Below are 22,130 nucleotides of genomic sequence, written 5' to 3'. Positions count from 1 at the left end.
AACTCTCATCCACCCAGATTAATCTGGCTTTATCGCACACCGGAATATGGCGTAAAAACTTCGTCGTGTTCATGGGGTGCTTGGCAGAGCAGACACACAACGCGAACCAGCGGTCTTGGTCTCCCTAGACGCTACCATGGCGTTTGAAATGGTCGAATGGCCCTATCTCTTCGCGGTGCTCCAGAAGCTGTGGTTTGGTCCAGAATTCATCCGATGGGTCCGCCTCCTATATGCGGCACCATTGGCGAAGGTGGTAGTCAACAACAAGCAATCCGACACCTTTACCCTGAACCGGGGCACCCGTCAGGGTTGTCCGCTCTCCCCCCTCTTATTTGCCTTGGCACTAGAACCCTTTGCGGCTTGGATCCAGTAGGACCTAGTGATCCGAGGATTCCGCTGGTCAGTAGACTGGGAAGATTGGATATCACTTTATGCCGATGACGTATTAATCTATCTTACAGACCCTCGAAAATCTTTAGTTGCCTTACTGGACCTTTTGGCAGTGTTCAGGAGATACTCCGGATTCAATTAACTGGGCTAAATCACATCTGTATCCTCTTCATGGGGGAATATCAGCGTTGCCCCCGCACTGCCCAATTCAAATTAGTACATCGGGGTTCAAATACTTAGGGATATTCGTATCCCTGAATCCCACGCTTCGCTACAACAATAATCTCCTTCCCCCTCTCCGTCTCCTGCAATGAGATATAGCCAGTTGGAGAACTCTCCCTCTGTCCCTCCTAGGGAGGGCCGCTCTTTTCAAAATTATGTACCTCCACTGCTTCCTCTTTGCCCTGCAAAATTCACTAGAAGCTGTCCCCATTGTTTACTTTAAAGAAATTGAACAATTTCAGAGGGAACTGCTATGGAATGGACCACCACGTATTGCTTTCAGTAAACTGATTCTGAAATGGTATGACGGAGGTATTGCTCTTCCTGATATTAAAATTTATTACTGGGCTACCCACCTGGCCGCCATCCTCCACGGCACCTATGGCACCGCTGTTGACCCCGGCTATCGAATGGGCATGTGGCTTCTCCCGGGTGGGAACTAAAATAGGGCACTGTACTCCAAACCAGTTCGACCTCCACCAACAGGCCCCACGGGCACTCGATCACCGTCTGGCACACTGACAACAGGTCCCTGGGATGGGAGGGTAAACTGACATTGGCCACCCCCTTATGGGATTCCGCGAAACTGGGAAACCTGTGCCAGACAAAGGGATTTGATAAGTGGGATATGATTGGTATCTCCCGCATCCAAGACATGTGGGAAAAGGGAGACATAAAAACGTTCACTTCCCTACAGGAACAGCATGAGCTGGCTGACTCAGAGCATTTTCACTACAGACAAATATGGCATGCCCTGCGCTCAGCCTTCCCCACAGGTTCCTCCCCCCCCCTGAGTCCTCTCCACTGGAAAGTAGGGTATTAGATGGACACCTCCCTGAGGAGTCTATCTCCCTGATTTACAATAAATTAATATATAACATGGAGGACCCTCTCACACAGCTCCGACAAAAATGGGTGGCAGACTGTATCGAACTGGACGACGAAGACTGGCAGGAAGCTGTGTCATCTCCCAGAATGGTAGCTATCCCAGCAAGACTGCGACTGGTCCAACTCAAAATCCTACATAGAATATACATGACGGGAACTAGAATAGTATAATGGGAAGGGCACCCACAGGGGATTGTCGTAGGTGATGTGGCCAGCTGGACATGTTCCTGCATATCATCTGGGAATGCTCTCTCGTCCAGTCCTACTGGAGGGAGATTCATGGAGTGGTGGGGACGGTCCTGGGAATCCCCCTGCTCCCGGAGGCGCGTAGGTGTCTGCTCAACATGTGGGAGCCCACTGACCTAAACACACTCCAAACACAGTGAACCACACTTGGATTTATGGTGGCAAAAAGGAACATAGCCCAGGCCTGGGGGGCAGCCACCCCTCCAACGCTGAAAGACTGGAAAACCAGCATGGATTGGTGCATGTTCTGTGAAAAAACTCTCTATGTGGCTCAAGGCTGCCCCAGGAAGTGGTCCCGGATATAGCCCTTGATGACGTGCTTTCTCTTAATGTGCAAAATCATAGTTAATTTGAATGTGCCTGACCAGATTGCATATGTTATTGTAATGTGCATCTTTCTTTTAGATGTTGATGACTGTTAATAAAAAGAATAAAAAATAAAAAAAATGCAACAGTGCAACAATACACTTAAAAAACAGACGCAATGTTAAAAGAAATGATTTAAAATGTTCAAAGGAAGCATTTCTCAATATTGTTAAAATTAGCAAGTAGCAGTCACCCCCACCACACAGAACAATCACGTAACTGTGGTTCGTTAGTGCACACAGACTCGTTAAATACATGTAGACACACATATGCAGGCCCAGCATCATGCTTACATACACCTAGCACACTGAGCAGTGTAGATACAATTACACATCCGCAGACCATAAAATATCATGACACCCATGCACACAGACAGCACACATGCAGACACTCATACAAGCATAAATGCACAGTGGGGTGAATAACCGGATGAGTCAGTGATTGGTTTAATGGATCTTTGTTTTCATGAGTGTGAATGCAAGGATGGATGTAGCTGCATATAGGAATTAAAAATGTAAAAAATAATGCTTATAATGTCTCAAATTTAACTTGATGTAATGAAAATAAATGATAGCGCCATGTAAAGCGATGCAACAAATAATCCCTTTTAAAGCAAAATTAGACCCATTAAAAGAAAGGCATACACTTTTGTCATTAAGCATGCTGTGACATGCACACAAGTAGTTTACAGTAAGTGCCGTACTGTCAAAACAGACACTTCTTTGATATAACAGAGTCATAAAAAAAGGAATGCCTGTATCACTAATGCATAGTATACTGCAAACGTGATCATTTCTTCTTGCTGAACACTAATCACAAAGCCTACAATTTTGTATTCCTGGCCTGAATATATTGTTGGCCAACACGAAAACACGTAATAAATAATTTCTTAAAACCACTACTCAATCTTTTTTAACTTCTTAATTTATGCAAACTTTGGTTTACCTTCTCTCCCTCCAGAATGAACAGGAGTTTCCCCTCCCCTCCCCCCATGTGGCAAGTAGTTGTTTCAACTAGGGTAAGACCCATGAGAGCTATCATGCTCTCATCACTCTCGATCTGTTTGTGTACACACATAGAGTGGCACAAGTCACGTGAATAGTCACTCACCTTAAGGAACTTACGCATGCGCTGTTTCTTTTTATTGTGTCTCGCATTTAATGTTTTTCTGACCCATCTCTACAGGTTATATATATATATGGTTGTTCATTTTTATATCTCCCTTCAGGCTTAACGTTTGGAAGCCATTTAGGAAACGGAGTGCGGCCTTTGCCACACCCGCACAGCGGTATTTTCTTGCTACTTGTTGGTAAGAACGGAGCCCCCAGTTTAAACTTAGGTCCTGATGAATGCCCTGGACTCGATCGGGCCTACATGGCAGAAACATTTTGACCATCCACAAGACTGTTAGGGGACACTAAACACCCCACTCACCGTTCTTTGTTTTTAGCATCATATAGTTATTGGCCACATTAAAATTTACTTTCTGGTAACTATAATGATTTTTAACTTCACTTTCCATCTCACGGGCCCCCACTCCTTAGTTTAGAAGTGCATCCCTGTCTCCAGGTGTATGCCCGCCCTCTATCAAACGAAGGTTTTAGAGGGCGAGGACTGGCCGATGATGAAGCATGACACCAGGTGGTGTGTGAGACCAGTCCGTTACTTTTTGTGAGAAGTCCCCACTCACAATGGTTTTATAACTGTAGCAGGGTCTTAACTCACTAGGAGCAGCTCTTTTGTGGTAAAAATTCAGTAATGGAGGCCGCTCGCTCCTAGAACCCCATGCCTCCTGTTCCCTCCTCCACACATTGTGGTGTCCTTTTGTGATTATATTTGAGATGGTTCACATGCGCTTGAAATTTAGATAAAGATTTAAACCTTTGTGAGTCTGTGATTATTTACTTCATAATTAAATGAATAGTTAGAATTGTGTTAATTTTCACCATCAACTAGTTCAACTAATGGTCCATTGACCAGAGGAAAGAAATTCTTGATCAGTGAAGGATTAGTGGAGATGAACAGAGGTACCAAATAACTAATCCTGATTATTGTGGAAAATATCAAACTTTGACAAATCCAGCGGTTTACTCAAAAGTGAGTTTATGGGCCCAGGTGAGTATATGGTAGTAGAGTATCTGTTGTTGGTACACGGCTGGATCATTTTTCTGGATTGACTAGTTTGATGAAAAATATTGATTATTGATTATTGATTTATGTTTAACAAAAGAGTTAGCGTCTTGTTTTATTTTGTCTAGAATCCCATGAAAATGAATAGCGGGTGGGACAGAAGCCACACTGCAGTGAGGTTACTCGTCTGTTGGAGTAATACTGAGAAGCTATGTAGGGACTATTTTGTATAAAAGTAGAGTGTGAGTGATAGCAGAGGGTTCGCTGGTGAAACTTTGGTCTTATTTCCCAGTAGGGGTACACTGAAGGAGTAACAGATTCTCCCAAGCTTGCATGAAGAGTAAACAGGGGTTTTACTCATAGTGAAAAGGAGTGAAATTGAAATCTATCCTTTGTTTAGTGGAACAGACAGAGTAGTGATGTTTTTATGTTGTTATTAACAAAGAATTTAATGAAAAGTATTAAGAAATAAGTTGTTGTATTACCTTGTGAAGAGGGGGTCAGTCGCCGGAGTTGTACTGACGTCACAGAGAGCCGCGCTGGGATTGGCGGAAACAGCGGGCATGAGACAGAAGCAGATTGTAAAGGAGGGGTCAGTAGTAAGGAGTAGATACTGACGTATCAAAAGGCCGCGCTGGCATTGGTCAGACAAGAGCGTGCGCATGTGTCTGATTGGTTAATAGATGGAAGCCGTGCTAGGCTTGGTCGAAAGGGGATTGTTTGCTGAGTGGTGATTTGACTGCGGGTGTGAGTCGTGCTGACATAGGACGAGACGTAGGTAATAGAGCTAGAAGATATACGGAAGACTCTTTCTTATATTGTCCATCTGAAATGTTCTCAAGACGAAAGAAAATGACATTAATAAATAACATTTAAAATGTCTTTAATAAAGACAAACCTGTGTTAACTGGAGAGGGAATTCCTATTCCACCACCTAAGATATCTGCTTCATTTATGATGATGGAGAAAGGATATCACATGTGTGTATGGTTGGAAAATTGGGTGGAATATACAAAAGGTGATGGTGTTTTGGCTTTTCTGGATCATGGTACTTTTAATTTAAAGATACTTCAGAATTTGAGAGATAGAATGAATATGTTAGAACCAAATCCTAGAATGACACAGTATGAAGCTTTGAAAGAATGGGAGATTGAGGCATTTGATCGTGAAAAATTCAGAAGTGGTCGGAGATTTCGAGGATTTTTGCCTAGACATCCGCATGAGTCAAATGGAGATCAAATGAAGCGTTGGAGAAGAGCTGTAGTGACAGATGGTTTATATCCAGTGTTAATGGCTAAAGAACAGCCGGGAAGCAAGTGTACGGAGAAAACAAAACACATGAATGTGACAGGATATGGTGAATCAGATGACGAATTGTTGGAGAAAATTCTAACTAAAAATCCTCTACCGTACCATGAAGGACCCAGTAGATTCACCCCAAGTGCACCGGTAATGGGAACACCCTTAATTCCTCAAATTTTACATGATACATCAGTTAATAGGGTGCTTCAAGATAAAGAAAGAGAAGCATTGAATAGAACTAGGGAGGATGTAGTACAGAAAATAAGTCAATTGAATTTAAATACTGAAGCTTTGACAGTACCAGTGACTATAGGTCCTGTTATCCCATTATATGGAGATAAAATGAGTTGCCCAAAACCTCAAGCTGTAACAATTCCTTTGAGTAATCCCAGAAAAGAGGTAGTAATATCTGATGATCAGGCTAGTGAGTGCGATTCAGTAATTTCATTAATGGACCTTCCAAAAAGGGAACCTTTAATTGAAACTCCGAAAAGAGTTACACTCAGAAATTTGAAAGAAAGAGGGTCTATGGTACCTTTAGGAACTAGAGGCTCAACAGTGGTCACTCCAGAAGATTTGGAAAGGTGGGCACAGGGAATAGAAAAACGAAACTCAACACCAAAGATCTTAGATATTTACAGATTGAAAGTGGAGTTGGAAGAGATGATAGTTGGAAATGTGGGAATAGAAAGGTTGAACCATTACACTGATGAGGAGTTGTTGTTTATATGTAGGAGTATAACCAGAAATGCAAAATTGTTTTATGAGAGATTGACGGAGGTTGCTTCAGAGATTGGAGTAGATATAGGAAGATAAAAATTATTATAGAAACCATATTGAGTGGAGTTTACGGACAAGGATTTGGAGAATATGAATGTGTCTGGTAAAAGACTTCAGATAAAAGAGTTAATGAACATTTTGCAGAAGTGGGGAGACATTGACAAGTGGAGGACTAGGTGGACAAGAAAGAAGGAGGAAGCACAAGCAAAGGAAGCATCATCTGCATTCTTACTAAAAGAATCAGAAAAAACTGAGAGATTGTGTCCCATGAGAGAGGTTCCTGGTGGTGGATATGTTCATGTTCCGTGGAGCAGACAGAATAGTTTGTCATTTACAAATGATTTCCCTAGGTTGAGAGAGAAACCCGTTGAATGGTACAAACAGGTTGAAAGTTTTGTGAAAGTTTCGAAGGTTCTGTTGAAGGATTTGGATGGTTTGTTTGATATTGTGATACCTGCTGACTTATGGACAGAGTGTAAGATCACAGTTGATTGGCCAAGTGAGGAGTATGCTAGAGACTTGATAACAGGAGCACACTCAGAGGAGGTGATGAAGAAATATCACCAAGTAATTACTTTTCTGAAAGGGAAAATCCCTCCTAAAAATCAGATTGGGTAAAGATAGATCGAGCAACTCAAGACCCAAATGAGTCTGTACATGCATATTATGAGCGGCTACTGCAATTGTTTATGCAGTATAGTGGTTTTGAGAACATTGGTGATAAGGATATGGGACATTTTGTGTATCGGTTTGTGTATGGTCTGAAACCAGAGATTAGTCAGATGATTCAGCAGCACCTGTTGTGTTGGCAGAGCAAAATGATCGCCGAAATTTTGAAGTATGCCAAGTATTTTGTATATGACATTGAGGCAAGGCGTAGAAAGCTAAAAGAGAAAATGATGTGGGCACAAGTGAAATTAGAAGAACAGCAGGAAAATAAATTAAATACCTAGACTGATAATCAGGTGAAAGAGCAGAATCAGAATGATCAAGCGGCGAATAGTGGTAAAGTAAGAGGATGAATGAATAGAGAGGAAGCGAAGAAGAAGTTTCCTTGTCATGCGTGTGGAAAGCTTGGACATTGGAAGAACGAGTGTAAGAATGTTCAGAATAATAATGGGTCAAATCAAAATTTAAATCCACAGATGCAGAATGAAAGGATTATGAATCAGCCGCAGCAGGTAGTTACTCCACAGTATCAGGTGCCACCAGCTCCTATGCCAAACTTTGTACGCCGGATTTCACAGAGAAAGTGGTAAGAAAAATTCTGTGGTTACATAATATTTTTTACAGTATGATGATGACAAAATGGACTTTATGCAATGACGGTGCCTGAGGGGGGAGGAAGAGGAGTGTGTGCTTGGCGCATCCTTGCTGGTAGATCAGTCAGGTCCATTTATTGATGGGAAAGTGGAAGGTGGTGATATCACTTTTCTATTGGATATTGGTGCTACCCGGTCTACTGTGAGAACAGCAGACATCCCATACCTACCCCTCTCGGGAGAATCTACCCAAGTTGTAGGAGTGTTGAATCAACAGATTTGAACCTCAATCACAAAACCAATGGAGGTACATATTGAAAATTTTAAAGACATGCATAGGTTTGTAGTTTGCGATTCCAGTCCAGTAAATCTGTTGGCAAGAGATCTATTGTGCAAAATGAACTGCACGATCTACTGTACACCCAATGGTATTGCTTTCCAAACCCCTGATGAAGATGTTGTATACAAAATGATGTTAGCTAAGCAAGGTACTGAAGTAGATGAGATGTTTTTATTGATAACTGAAAGTGAATTGCCAGAAGAGTTGAGAACCACAGTGAATCCAGAAGTGTGGGATTTTACAGGAAAAGATATTGGGCTGATGTCAAATTTACATCCAGTAAAAGTGACGGTGAAAGAAGGTGCAGTTTATCCAAACACACAACAGTACAAAATGAGTCCAGAAGTGAAAGCAGGAGTTGCTCCAGAAATTGACCGAATGATTAAACAAGGCATTTTAAAAGAAATAATGGGTAGTAGTTGTAATTCGCCAATAATGGGACTTAAAAAGCCTAGCGAAAATACAGGATAGTGCAGGATTTGAGAAAGATCAACAAAATTGTAGTGCCTTGTTGCCCAGTAGTGCCAAATCCAGCAGTGATCCTTTATCAGATACCCTGGAATGCAGGCTAGTTTACAGTAATTGATTTATGCCAAGCCTTCTTCTCTATTCCTTTGCACCCAGACAGCCAATATTTGTTCGCCTTTAGGTTCGAAGACTGTGTCTTGGCATGGTGCCGAGTTCCTCAAGGTTATACAGAGAGTCCCTCATTTTTTAATCAAATCCTGAAAAAGTGTCTAGAAACATTGGTCATGCCCAGAAATTCAGTTCTGGTTCAGTACATTGATGACCTACTGGTGGCATCAAAGATACGAGAAGATTGTGTCACTGACACAATTGCATTACTGAACCATTTGGCTGAAGGAGGACACAAGGTGTCTCCAGAGAAATTGCAGTTTTGTCAACAAGAAGGTAAATATTTAGGCCAAAAAATAGAAAGAGGAGTTAGAAAAGTGACCCAAGAGAGAATAAAGATAATCAAGCAAATGCAACTATCTTAGACACAGAAGGAGATGAGAATGTTTCTCGGAGTAGTTGGGTACTGTAGGCAGTGGATAGTTGGGTTTTCCCTGCTGTCAAAACCATTGATTCAGTTGACTCGGAAAAGAGCAAAGGATCTGATTGTCTGGAATGACGAGTGCGTGGAAGCGTTTGTTTAATTGAGAAATTGTCTGTGTGAGGCCCCTGCCTTGGGCATGCCTGATTATACGAAAGAATTTGCACTGTTCTGTTGTGAGAGAGAAAGTTGTGCACTTTCAGTTTTGACTCAAAGGCATGGATTAAGCGATGTCCAGTAACATATTTCTCTGCTACTCTGGATCCTGTGGCTTCAGCTTTACCTGGCTGCTACTTGTATGAGTCTGGAGCAAAGTGAGTCGATTGTGATGGGACATCCAGTGAAAGTTTACGTACCACATTCAGTTGAGATTTTTTTAACAAGAACTCAAACGCAGCACCTTACCCCAAGTCAGATGACTAAGTATGAAAGAGTGATTCTGGGAGCAGAAAATGTGACTGTAATAAGATGTACAATAATAAATCCTGCCACATTATTGCCAGATGTTGCGAAGAATTGAAAGATGAAGTGGATCATGATTGTCTGGATGTGACTGAGATGTGTACTAAGCTCCGTCCAGATATGAAAGAAGTGCCCTTGAAAGAGCCAGATCATAAACTATTTGTAGATGGGTCATGCATGAGAACAGAGTGAGGAGGACTCAGTGCAGCTAACGCTGTATGTAAAATATCAGAGGTCATAGAAACATCCTGTTTACCGGGAGTCAAATCTGCACAAGTAGCCAAATTGGTGGCCTTAACGAAGGCATGCAAAATTGGGAAAAATTGGAGGATAACCATATTCATGGACAGTCAATATGGTTTTGGGGTTGTGCATGATTTTGGCCAGCTCTGGATGCAGAGGGGATTTCTGACTTCTTCAGGATCTCCTATAAGAAATGGCAAACATGTAAAAGTGTTGTTGGAAGCAATACAATTGCCAAAAGAATTAGCAGTTGTCCAAGTGTGCTGCTCGCCATTCAGGAAATGACTATGAGGCGGCAGGTAACAGATATGCCGACCAAATTGCTCAATATTTTGCAAGAAATAACATGACACTTAACAGAAAGATTGAAACAGGTGAAATCAGCTGTCAACTTATGTTTTTCTCAGCTCTAGAAACATGGGATGAGGTTAAACAGTTGCAGGATGACGAGGCAAAAGAAAAGGAAATCTGGATAAAGTCAGGTTGTGAAAGAAGGACAGAAGATGATGTATGGGTATACACCGATGACAGACCAGTCATGCCAGATTGTTTGCTTGACCAAATGGCAAGGGTGTATTATGGGGACACCCATGTTGATAGGGATGCCATGATTAGACTATTCAGACAAAACTGGTACAATCCAAAGTTGAGGCTAGTGGCAGAAAGCCTATGCCAAAGATGCTTGACCCGTCAGCAGTTAAATCCAGGCAGAAAGACAGTTGTCAGTTGGGGAGAAATTAGGAAGGCAGAAGGACCATTCACCAGACTGCAGCTTGACTTTATAGAGTTGCCTCCAAGCGACTGAATGAAGTATATCCTTGTCACAGTGTGTTTGTTTTCACGATGGGTGGAGGCATATCCCACTAGGAGAAATGACAGTCTAACAGTTGCTAAATTGCTGTTAAGAGAGTTGATTCCTCGGTTCGGTTTCCCAGTCACTTTGGAATCAGACAGAGGACCTCATTTTAATAATGAAATAATTTGATTAATCTGTGAAGCATTCAAAATTGAACAAAAACTGCACTGTGCATACCGTCCAGAGGCTTCTGGAGTGGCTGAGCAACTAAATGGCACAATCAAGTCAAGGTTAGGAAAAGTGTGTGCATCTACATCACTTAAATGGCCAGATGCATTGCCTCTTGTATAGATGGGACTCCGAAGTATTCCTGACAGAAAAACAGGATTGAGTCCACATGAGATACTCATGGGAAGGGCAATGAGACAAGCATTTATTCCTGGACATAAATTGATGAATATAACTGATGATCTGGTATTGGACTAGTGCAAAGGATTGGCTGACCTAGTGCGTTCTGTCTCTCACCAGGTTGGAGAAGACACAGTTGTCAGGCAGCCAACACAGGCGCATGATTTGAATCCTGGAGACTGGGTGGTAGTGAAGAAAGTCGTGCCGAGCACCCTGGTGGGATAAACCACGTCAAGTCATACTGGTCACTACCACAGCAGTGAAGTGTGCAGGTTTACCAAACTGGATTCATGCCAGTCATACCAAAAGATTTCCAGGCCCTACTGAAGAAGAACAGCAACTGATTGAACCAGTTGAAACAGCTGAAGGTTGTGAAGTCGGAGAATCTAGAGTGATAGATTCTGAAGTACTAGATGAGGAACAACCGAGCACAAGTCAGGAGGGATGGATACCAGTGATTGACATACCTGAAGTTGTTATTCAAACAAGAAGAAGAGCCAGATTAGACAGACAGGAAAGTAGTGAGGGTCAGATAGATGTAGAAGAACACGCTCAGGTAGAAGTGAACAAAGCTACTCGAAAACCTGAGCAGGACCAGAAAGGGAAAGAAGAATATACTCAGGCAAAGGTGAACAGAACTATTCAAAGACCTGAGCAGGGACAGATAGAAAAAGAAGAACACGTTCAGGCAGCAGAAGAACAAACAGGACCAGTTAGGAGAAGAAGAACAAGTTTGGGAAGAAGAAGAAGATCAATTTGAAATAAGACAGATGAAATAACAATAATAAGACCTGAACAGGTAGAGAGTGATTCAGAACAAGAACAGATTGTGCCTAGACATACTAAAAATAAAAACTTTAGAAAAAGACGGAGAGGTTGAAAGTGCAGTTCAGGTTAAAAGGATCAGAAAGGGTGATAACTGGCCAGGTGGAGTAAAAAGATTGAGATACTATATGAGAAAAACAAGAGAAAGACTAGAGCAAGTGAATGAGGTTACGAGTCAAACTCAGTCTAAACAGCCAATTGTGAGAAACACACGAAGAAGCCTGAGAATTTTGGACAATAAATACAAAGCCCCTGAGTGGACCTATGTAATATTAGAAGAATTTGAGAATTTAGACTTAAGTAAGGAATCAGAAGAAGTTGATGTTGCACAGATTGATGAAAGAAAATTGAGGCCACCTTAAAAATGAAGAGTTTGAATTTCCAAGTGAAGAAAGAAAGAGAAGAAAATATCTTCTCAGATTAAAATGGCACAAAATGAAAGTCACTGAGCAACCGAAACAAAGTTTAAAATGAACATGTTGTAGAGATTGCATATGTAGTATTTTATTAGTGATCTCAGTATGGTTATTTCTAACAGTGGCAGTGCCTTTATTTATGTTAACAAATAGGAAGAATGATACAGTTACTAATGAGAAAGCAGCTACAATAAAGGGAGATAGAGTAGAATTAGAAGCAGCAGATGAGACAGATTTTCATCTCACAGTATCAGATAATGACACGTCTTTAAATGTTTTTACTAAGTTGTTATTTCAATATGTAGATACAATGAGAATTAGTGATTGTTATGTCTGTATGACATTACCAGTGTCAGTGTCAGAGGGAGTTACATACCACCATTTACCTTTAGCATACGGTATATCATGTAGTGTTCTAGCAAGTCTGTTTTATGAAACCAGAAAACTATAATATTATTATTATAACTTAGATGCATTATTTTCAGAGCTTCCTATTTGAAAGAATATGAATCCAGTACTTAGTAGTCAAGATGCACAGTTCATGGGTGAATTTTTCTTAACAATGAAATCAATAGATATAGTAAAGGCACATAAGAATAATTTAACATGCATATTACGTGAAGAAGAGACAGTGTTTTTAAATTTAGTTGAGGGAAGGAGACAGGATTTTCAAAAGAAAGCTGCTGAACAGAAAACCTATGTACCACCGTGGGCTGGGAAAGAGGGAATTTATGCAACTGGCAAGGCTCATGCTGCGATGTCTCTGGACTTTGTGAAGAAAGGGAAAACCTGCCTCTATAGGTTAAAGACAGATTATAATAATGTATTTATTGGTTCCAGTGAATGTGAACATAACTTCCTAATTTTGGGAGGTTGGGGACTAAAAGGGGGAACTGATCCAGTATTTCCTGGGGATTACTACGTGTGTGGAAATAATGCTTATTATAAGTTGCCTGCACAGTGGTACGGAAGCTGCTACTTTGGGATAGTATTTCCGAAAAATGATTATGTAAAAATAATCACTGGAAAGAATGAAAACACTAATGGACTAACACAAAGAAAGAGAGCTAGTTTTTCAGAAATAGTGGGTGATATATTTGATGCATTAATACTTTCAGTGGGAGTCATTCTGAATTCACATAGAGTTTGTAAATTGTCGACAGTAGTTGATCGTCTCTCGACTGATACTGTGGGGGGTTTCTTGATGATAAATACAGAAATGGTTGCAATTAGGTCTATGGTTTTACAAAATCGACTTGCGCTTGATATTTTATTAGTGAAAGAGGGCGGAGTCTGTAGAATGCTGAAAGTTCAAGATTGTTGTACTTACATTCCTGAAAAAGTAAGAAAATCAGATGGTATATTAAGAACTTCATGAAGATTTGAAACCACTGGTGACTAACAAAGAGTATTTCTTCAATAGGGACTTGGTTTTCTGATTTAGGGAAAAGTATTTTAGGTCAAATAATTCTTGCAGTACTTGGTATAACGATAATAGTTTTAGCAATAATGATTTGGTGTAAATGTTGCAGAAACAAAGGGAAAAGAAGAACATATGAAGTGAATGGGAAAGGAAAGAAAAGAAAGAGGGAATACGAGGAGACACAAATGGAGGAAATGAAATGGAGGATATAAAAAAAGATGAAAGATTTTGAAAATAAAGATGAAGATAAGAAAGAAAAAGAGGAGAATGAGAATGAGAAATGCTGAAAGTTGGCATCTGAGAAGGGATGGGTAATTTTGTGATGGCTCAAAATGCCATCAGAGAGGGGATTGATGGAGCAAGGACTCGTAGAAAAGAGACTTGCTCGAAAGCAATCTGCTCCTTTAACTCATTAACAAGTTCTTAAAATATTTTGTGTAAAACTAATGTTCACCACATGAATACGCGGGTTAGTGAAGCTTGCTTATGTGTTTACTAATGTGGATAACATGAACGAAGCACTAAAACCGCTTTAAACGGGAAATCTTTACTGCGCATGCGTCAACTACATCTACGTAGGATGACGAGCTATCGCTTGGAGGGAAATTCTTGTGCATGAGCAGAAGACACTAAAATGGAGTCTTGAAGACTCGTGTGCATGGCATCTGCTTAGCTGAAACGAAAACAAGCTATTCTACTAACGCTAATGCGGGAAAAGTATTAATAAGTAAAGGGGAATAGAGTAGAGGTGGGTGGTATACAGTGCAACCACTACCTTTGTAAAATTTATATTTGTTCTTTCTGACTTTATCACTAGTGCGCATTTGGGCCTCTCACGTATAACTGAATGAAGCTGAGTAATGAGAAGACTGCGCATGTCCACTGAAAGTTAACCCGGAATGATGACTTAGATATTGAACGGGAGCCAAGGACACAAGTGAAACACCCATGAAGATGAAGAAGAGTTCAGCGATGAGGACTCATATTCAAATGCTATTAAATTGTTGCAAGAGAAATGTGAAGGCGCATGAGAACTAAAACTAATGAATACAAAATTAAGGGGATGGGTTTGCAAAACAATAGTTGAACTAATTTTAATCAAATCCCATATTTTCCCGATATTGAAACTTTAATGGGTGGGACATGAAGAAAAACCATATAATTAGATAGCTTTAGTAAGTTAGTGAGCGAGAGCCTGAAGCGAGAGACTTGCTGAGACTTTGCAGAGCACAATGTTGAATGCTGAACGAATGGGGAGCGAAGACTGTTGTGATTGCTGAGGTGCTGACGCAGAATTGAATAAGTGCAGAGCCGGGGAAGGGGAGCTGAGAAAGCTAAAGATTGCGGAAGAATGTCGAGGAGGAAGAGAGTGTCAGAGAGAGGTGCAGCATGACTAGAGAGGTCCACTATCCTGTCCTGAAGCCTTTGTCTCCTGACCTATCCCAGGAGACCCTCACCAGCCCTTTGGCCATGGGGGTTGGTCTTCACACCATTCTTTTTTTTTTTTTTGAAACCGTTTATTACAAAGTTAAAAAAATATACAGAGATGGGCCTACAACCTTCAGGCCGGCCACTAGCAAGCAAGAGGAGCATGTGATACAAACAATAGCGTGCATGCCGCGGCAAAGGGAAATGCACAGGAGTTAGAAGCGGTGGTAGCCACACCATCCGGGCACACATAGCGGTTTCATTTTAATATATATAACAACAAAAGAACAAATCCACAAGGCAACCCTCAATCGAAAACAGCAGCCTGTGCTCCCCTAGCGGGGGGGACCCTACCAATCCATAGGAGTAGCAAGGGGGGGAAAAAGGTCAAGACTGGGATTAGGTGGACTCAGTGTCCGGGACCGGGGAGATAAGCTGGCTAAGGGGATGGGGCCGGTGACGAATCGGGCAATAACGGCGGGGTACAGATTCCCCCGCGGTAGGTGTTCCAGGGGCCCCATACGTTCACCCATGTCCCAGGCTTACCTCTCGCGACATACACCACCTTTTCCCGAAACATGCACCAATCCATGTTATCCTTCCATGCCGAGACAGTCGGCGACCTCTGGGAACCCCAGAGTTGAGCAATGTCGCGTTTGGCCACCATATATCCCAGAGTCACCCACCGCGTCTGCGGCACCGAGTAGTCGGTTGGCTCCCACACATTCAACAGGCATCTCCTCACTTCGGGCAGCAGCGACACATGCGTAACCACCCGCAGGACCTCATGCACATCACGCCAGAATCGCTCCACCTCCGGGCATTCCCACAAAATATGGAAAAAGGTCCCCAAAGAACCACACCCACGCTTACACAACCCGTCTGCAGCATATCCCATACGCAGTAGCCTTGGCCCCGTGACATAGACCCTATGGAGTACCTTGAGCTGGACGAAGCGAAGGCGGGCCGGTATGGCCACGTCTTTCGGGGAGGCCACCGCCGATACCCAGTCCTCGTCATCCAGCTCCAATCCATCGGCCACCCATGCCTCACGAAGGTTAGTCAGCAGTCCCGAGCGGTCATTGATAAGTTTTTTATAGATCAATGAAATCGTGCTGTCCGGTACATGTCCATCTAGCACTCTGTCCTCCAGAGGGGAATACTCCGGGATGGAGGCAACGTCCGGGAATACGGAGCATAGCGCATGATGGATCTGCATATACTGAAAGTACTCCCTGTCCTGTAACTGGAATTCTGTCCGTAGCATCTCGAACGTTTTGAATCCCCCACTGGTCCAGAGATCACCCACCCTGCTGATGCCTATCATGTCCCACTTTTCAAAGCCCTTCGAGGTCCACAGGGAGCCCAACTGCTCAGATGCGTATAGTGGCGACGCCCGGGTCAAGCGATCTTTCCACCCCATCGCCGCATTAGCCGCGTGCCACACTCGTACCATGACACGTGTGGGGCCCGTCAGACGTGCGTCAAGCGAGCCGGAGTACAGTGCTCGGTTATAATCACCACCCGGCAGTAAAATCTTATCCATTTCAAAGGCCGGGTTTAGAGCGGGCCCGTACAGGCCGTGATTAATCGCAGCCAGCTGGGAGGCCCAATAATACCGTTTGATATCCGGGAGGGCGATCCCCCCGTCATACCACGGGAGCGTCAGCTTCGCCAGGGCGATACGCGGTCTACCCTCCCAGAACAGTCGGCGCTGCAAACTCTCCACCTCGCGAAAGTAGCGCGCCGGGACGACGTCCATTGTGTTCTGCAGAGCGTACAGGAAACGCGGCAGCGACATCATCTTAAACAATGCCGCCCGGCCAAGCGGCGAGAGCGGCAAGCGCCTCCAACGCGCAACATCCTCCTTCAGGCGCCGGAGGGGGGGAAGCAAGTTCTGACTATATCGGGCCTCCGCGTCCAGGGTAATGAAGACACCCAGGTACCGGAATCCCCGCGGGGCGATCTGGATAGGACAGCCCCGCGGAAGGACAGCGGCCTCCCCAGAGAGAACATAGACGCACGATTTAGCCCAGTTGATGACAAGGCCGGAGTTAAGGCCAAATGAATGCAATACATCAACCAGCACTATCAGTGATTTACGTGGGGAAGCCAGGTACAGGAGAATATCGTCAGCGTATAAAGATACACGGTCCTCATACTCGGGGGTCCAGCGGAGACCACGAATAGAAGGTTCCCACCGTAGCCACTCCGCCAGGGGCTCCAAAGCGAGCGCGAAAAGGAGCGGCGATAACGGGCAGCCCTGCCGCGTACCCCTGCCCAGCTCGAACGAAGCGGACACTCTACCGTTCACCACGACCTGCGCCAGCGGGGCAGAGTACAGCAATTTTACCTAACTGATGAATCCTGGGCCAAACCCAAACTTCGCGAGCGTCGCCCAAATATAAGGCCATTCAAGCGTGTCGAACGCCATAGTGGCGTCCAAGGACGCCAAAATGGCCGGCTCTCGTATAAACGGAACACGTGCGAGCACCCCATGCAAACGCCGCAGGTTAAGCGCTGTATTGCGATGAGGGATGAAGCCGGACTGATCCTGGTGAATCAAGTCACATACTACGCCGACCAGCCGATTGGCCAGCACCTTGGCGAGGATTTTGGGCTCTGCATTCAATAACGAAATAGGCCGATAGGATGTGACCCGGTCCCGTGGCCTCCCCTCCTTATGGATAACCACGATAGTAGCTAGACGCTGGTCTAGCGGGAGGGAACCCGCCGAGTGGGCCGCGAGGAACATAGCACGGAGATGTGGTGCCAGCGTATCCGGTCGCAATTTATACAACTCGATGGGAAGACCATTAGGGCCCATGGCCTTGCCGGAAGCGACCGATCGTATGGCGAGGGCAATTTCTTCGGAAGTTGGAGCAGCGTCCAACGACACTCTGTCCTCCTCCGAAAGGGAAGGCAGCGCGATATCCCTGAGCAGGGCGTGGGAATCTTCTTCAGAGCGGGAGGACACCGGGGAATACACCCCACGGAAATAGTCTGCAAAGCAGGAGACAATTTCTTCTGGTTCAGTGACACACACACCATTCTGTTTCTCAATCAACGGGACAACTCGACTCGCTCTCTCCTTTTTGTCCAACCATGCAATCAATTTACCAGCCTTATCACCCACATCATACAGTCTCCCCTGTTGCTCTCTACTGAGGCCCCTGGCCGCCTCCGTGACGAGGGCCTTATAAGCCGATTGCTTGAGCCGGAGAACATGTAATTTGTCATCCGTCACCCCACATTCTAGATCACCCTCCAACTCGGTTATCTCCGCTTCAACACGAGTCACCTCCTCCCGCTCGCGCCTCCGGGAATGGGAAATAAGGGACAAGGCCTCCCCCCTGAGTACCGTCTTGAACGCCTCCCACAATGAGATCGCCGATGACACAGACCCCACATTCTCGTCAAAGTAGCGCTTAAGGAATTTAACCAGCTCTGCGCGAATGGTGGGGTCACGCAGGTACCAGGGATTAATCGGGACCACCCTACCCTCTCCCCTCGGAAGAATATCAAAGTGCAACAAGAGTGGAGAGTGGTCCGAAATACCCCGTGCCAAATGGCGCACCTCCCCTATCCTCCCAACGTGCGCCGCCGGAACCAGGACATAATCTAGCCGTGAGAGACTACCATGAGCCCCTGAATGGAAGGTGTACTGCAGCTGCGTGGGATGTTTCAAACGCCAACAATCCACCAGCCCCAAGGTATCCAAGAGGCCAGACAACCATGCCTGGGCAGGGGGGAGATCCCTAGGGGGGTGACGATCCACAGTTCCAGAAACCACAGCATTAAAATCCCCCCCACCACTAGAATCCCCTCCGGAAGGCCAAGGAGGAGGCGCCCCAGATCCGCAAAGGTGGTCGTCTGCAGCCCCGGCGGGACATAGACAGACACAAAAACGACCAGTCTGCCCTCCATTCTACCCACCAAAACCGTGTAACGTCCCCTGTCGTCATGGTGCACCTCATCAATCTCCAACGGGAGCGAGTTCTTAACCATAATGCCCACACCCCTTGAACCAGACGTGAAGCCCGAATGGGCCACAAGGCGGTAGCCCCGTCTATTCATGGCACAAAAGGAGTTGCCAATGAGGTGTGTCTCCTGCAGAAAAACTATATCAGGCGAAATTCGCTTCAAGAACTGCAGGACCACACCTCGTTTTATCCTGTCCCCCAATCCATTAACATTGCAGGACAACAAACTCAGTCCCCTACCCCCCATCATAAACAGAAGCCATCACTCGTCCCCCTGAGAGCACTTTAGAAATGATACAACGATGCTTGTGCCTTGTGGTAGAAACGAACAACACTCCACCCCAACCCACCCACCCCAACAAAGCTCCCCCCTCCCTGCACCCCTGCATGAGCCCAGACAGCCCCCCCAACTTGCAGTGTGCCTGTCGCCCCTATATAGTGAAACTAGCTAGACCCCCTAGAGGAGGAAAGAGTACCCCTTCTAGACCCCACACAACCTCCAAGGGAGGGGAAAGAACAAAGACAGAAGCTTTAGTCGAAAGTGGCATCATAGTCGTCCAGAGTGAGGTCCAATATCAACCCCTCAGTCCCGATCCAGTGGGCCGTCTCCTCCCGCCGCCCCCCCCCTCCATTTCGAGCACTACCCCCAGACAGAGTGTCCAGCCAGTCCCCGGCCGCTTCGGGACGATCAAAAAAGTGCGTGCGACCATCCACCTCTACCCGCAACTTGGCCGGGAAGAGCATGGCGTATTTTAAGTTCATGTCCCGGAGCCGGCGCTTAACACCCAGGAAACTCAGTCTCTGTTTCTGGACCGCTTGAGTGAAATCGGGATAAAAGTTCACCTCCATATTTTCCAGCTTAATCGGCCCTTGCAGTCTGGAGGCTTGCAGGATCGCGTCCCTGTCCCGAAAGTTAAAAATCCGGGCAATGAGAGGCCGCGGAGGGGCTCCGACCTTTGGCCTTCCCCCGGGAACTCTGTGGGCCCTCTCCACGGCAAAGAATTTACTCAGTCCCCGAGGCTGGAGATGGGTAACGATCAGGTCCTCTACAAAAAGATCCGCCGCCGCTTCCTCCTGTCCCTCGGGTACTCCGATGATGCGGATGTTATTCCTCCGGGCCCGACTCTCGGAATCTTCCAGGCGCCGATCCATAAGCACACTCGCCTGACGAAGTCGGTGCACCTCCGTTTGGAGGGCCGCCACCTCAGTCGTGAGGCCCGACACGGTGTGGGCCAAAGAATCGACCCGGTCGTTGGTCTTGGAGAGATCAGCCCTCACCAGGTTGACATCCACTAGGACCGCGTCGATTTTATGGGCTAAGGTGTCAAACCGCTGGCCCACCGAGGCCTTCATCTCAGCAATGGCGCCCATGACGTCTTGCAAAGTCAACTCTGTGGGCAAATCCGGGGCATCCGGAGGGCACTCAGAGGACTTGTGCGGTCCACCGGGAGATCTTTTCGGGAGGGTGTAGCGGTCCATGATGTTGGCCTGATGTGCGGCGCCACGCCGGGTCGACTTGGCCTTCAACCGATCGCCATCTTGTTTCGTGGCCATCGTCGCGGGTCTCACCCCCTCACCAGCCACGCAGGAAAAGGCAAGCAATCAAGGCCACGGGCTCCGGGGGGTCACCCCAGGACAGCGGAGCGGGCCACAGCAGGCAGGCAGGCTGGGTCACCCAGCGAGGCCACCCCAACACAAGGAGCGCCGCGATCCCACTTGCAAAGACGGCAAGGGGGCGCGAAAGTGAAAGTGAAAGTGCGGGGTACGCGACTCGCCAGGCCCAGCCCGCCGTTGTTGTTCACTTTGCCACCGGGTCGCCCCCAAACGCGAGTCCGGGGTCAGGAGCGAAGGAGGCCGCAAACTTCAATCGGTGCTCACTCCGGCACCCGAGGTCCGATTCGAGAACGGGAAACGGGTACCACCTCGGCTCAGGCTCACCGACACAGTCCCCTCAACCGATGCAGGATGAAGACAGGATAAACGTAGGAGGTCGCGGAGGTCCTCGGGAGCCTCGCACCTACGCGGCCATCTTGGTTGCGCGCTAGGCTCCTCCCCTTCACACCATTCTTGGTAAATATATTTCACTCGTAATTTAGCGATATGCCCTTTTCTCTCTATCCTCTCTGTTTCTTAGACATTGTTCATTGAGTAAGTCCGTGTTATATTTGTTTGATGATTTAATTGATTTTTTTCTCCACTGAAAGATGGTGATTGCACTGTGTATTTGAGATGGTTCACGTGCGCTTGAAATTTAGATCAAGATTTAAACCTTCCTGAGTTTGTGATTATTTACTTCATAATTAAATGAATAGTTAGAATTGTGTTAATTTTCACCATCAACTGGTTCAACTAATGGTCCATTGACCAGAGGAAAAAACTTCTTGATCAGTGAAGGGTTAGTTGAGATGAACAGAGGTACCAAATAACTAATCCTGATTATTGTGGAAAATATAAAACTTTGACAAATACAGCGGTTTACTCAAAAGTGAGTTTATGGGCCCAGGTGAGTATATGGTAGTAGAGTATCTGTTGCAGGTACACCGCTGGATCTGTGGTGCTTCTTTCTGCAGCTCGAGTAGATTTTCTACATGAGTGGCAGCTTTCTCAACGTGGACAGTCACGGCCTGCAGAGCCTGCCCGCTTTGAGAAATCTCGCCGGGAGGCATTCTAGCACCTGACAATTGCACTAGGGGATACAAATCCTTCCTTAACATTGGCAAGCTGCGTGCGAGAAAAATCTCTGCAATGCGGCGGATTATTACCGGAACCCCACACTCCAACTGGAACATACAGTGGGCAAAACTCTGTAACCTCCACAGATATTTCATTGATAGTGACTTCACCTACAAATGAAGTGTGGTTGCTGCTTACTTACAGAGACAAACAGGTGTACAGCTTAGGTCAAACTTCACACACTGGGAGTGTTGTTTAGGGCTGCCACAAAAGTGTTTTGGCATATAGCAGGTCTACACAGATCAGCGCTCCCCGAACAAAGCTAGAAAATATGGTTGTGAAGATTTGCCCAGGCCATCTGTGTCGTAGGGTGGGCAAGCATTCTGCCCATATGTGTGTCTCTTGCAGGAATGCTATTGATACACCATATCTGGACAGGTAAGAGTATATTCTCTGCCTCTTGACATATTTACCCAATCCCCGGACATTC

Source organism: Triturus cristatus, chromosome 2_1 (genome assembly GCF_964204655.1).
Source record: "Triturus cristatus chromosome 2_1, aTriCri1.1, whole genome shotgun sequence".
Taxonomy (NCBI): domain Eukaryota; kingdom Metazoa; phylum Chordata; class Amphibia; order Caudata; family Salamandridae; genus Triturus; species Triturus cristatus.
This window is presented reverse-complemented; position numbering follows the sequence as displayed.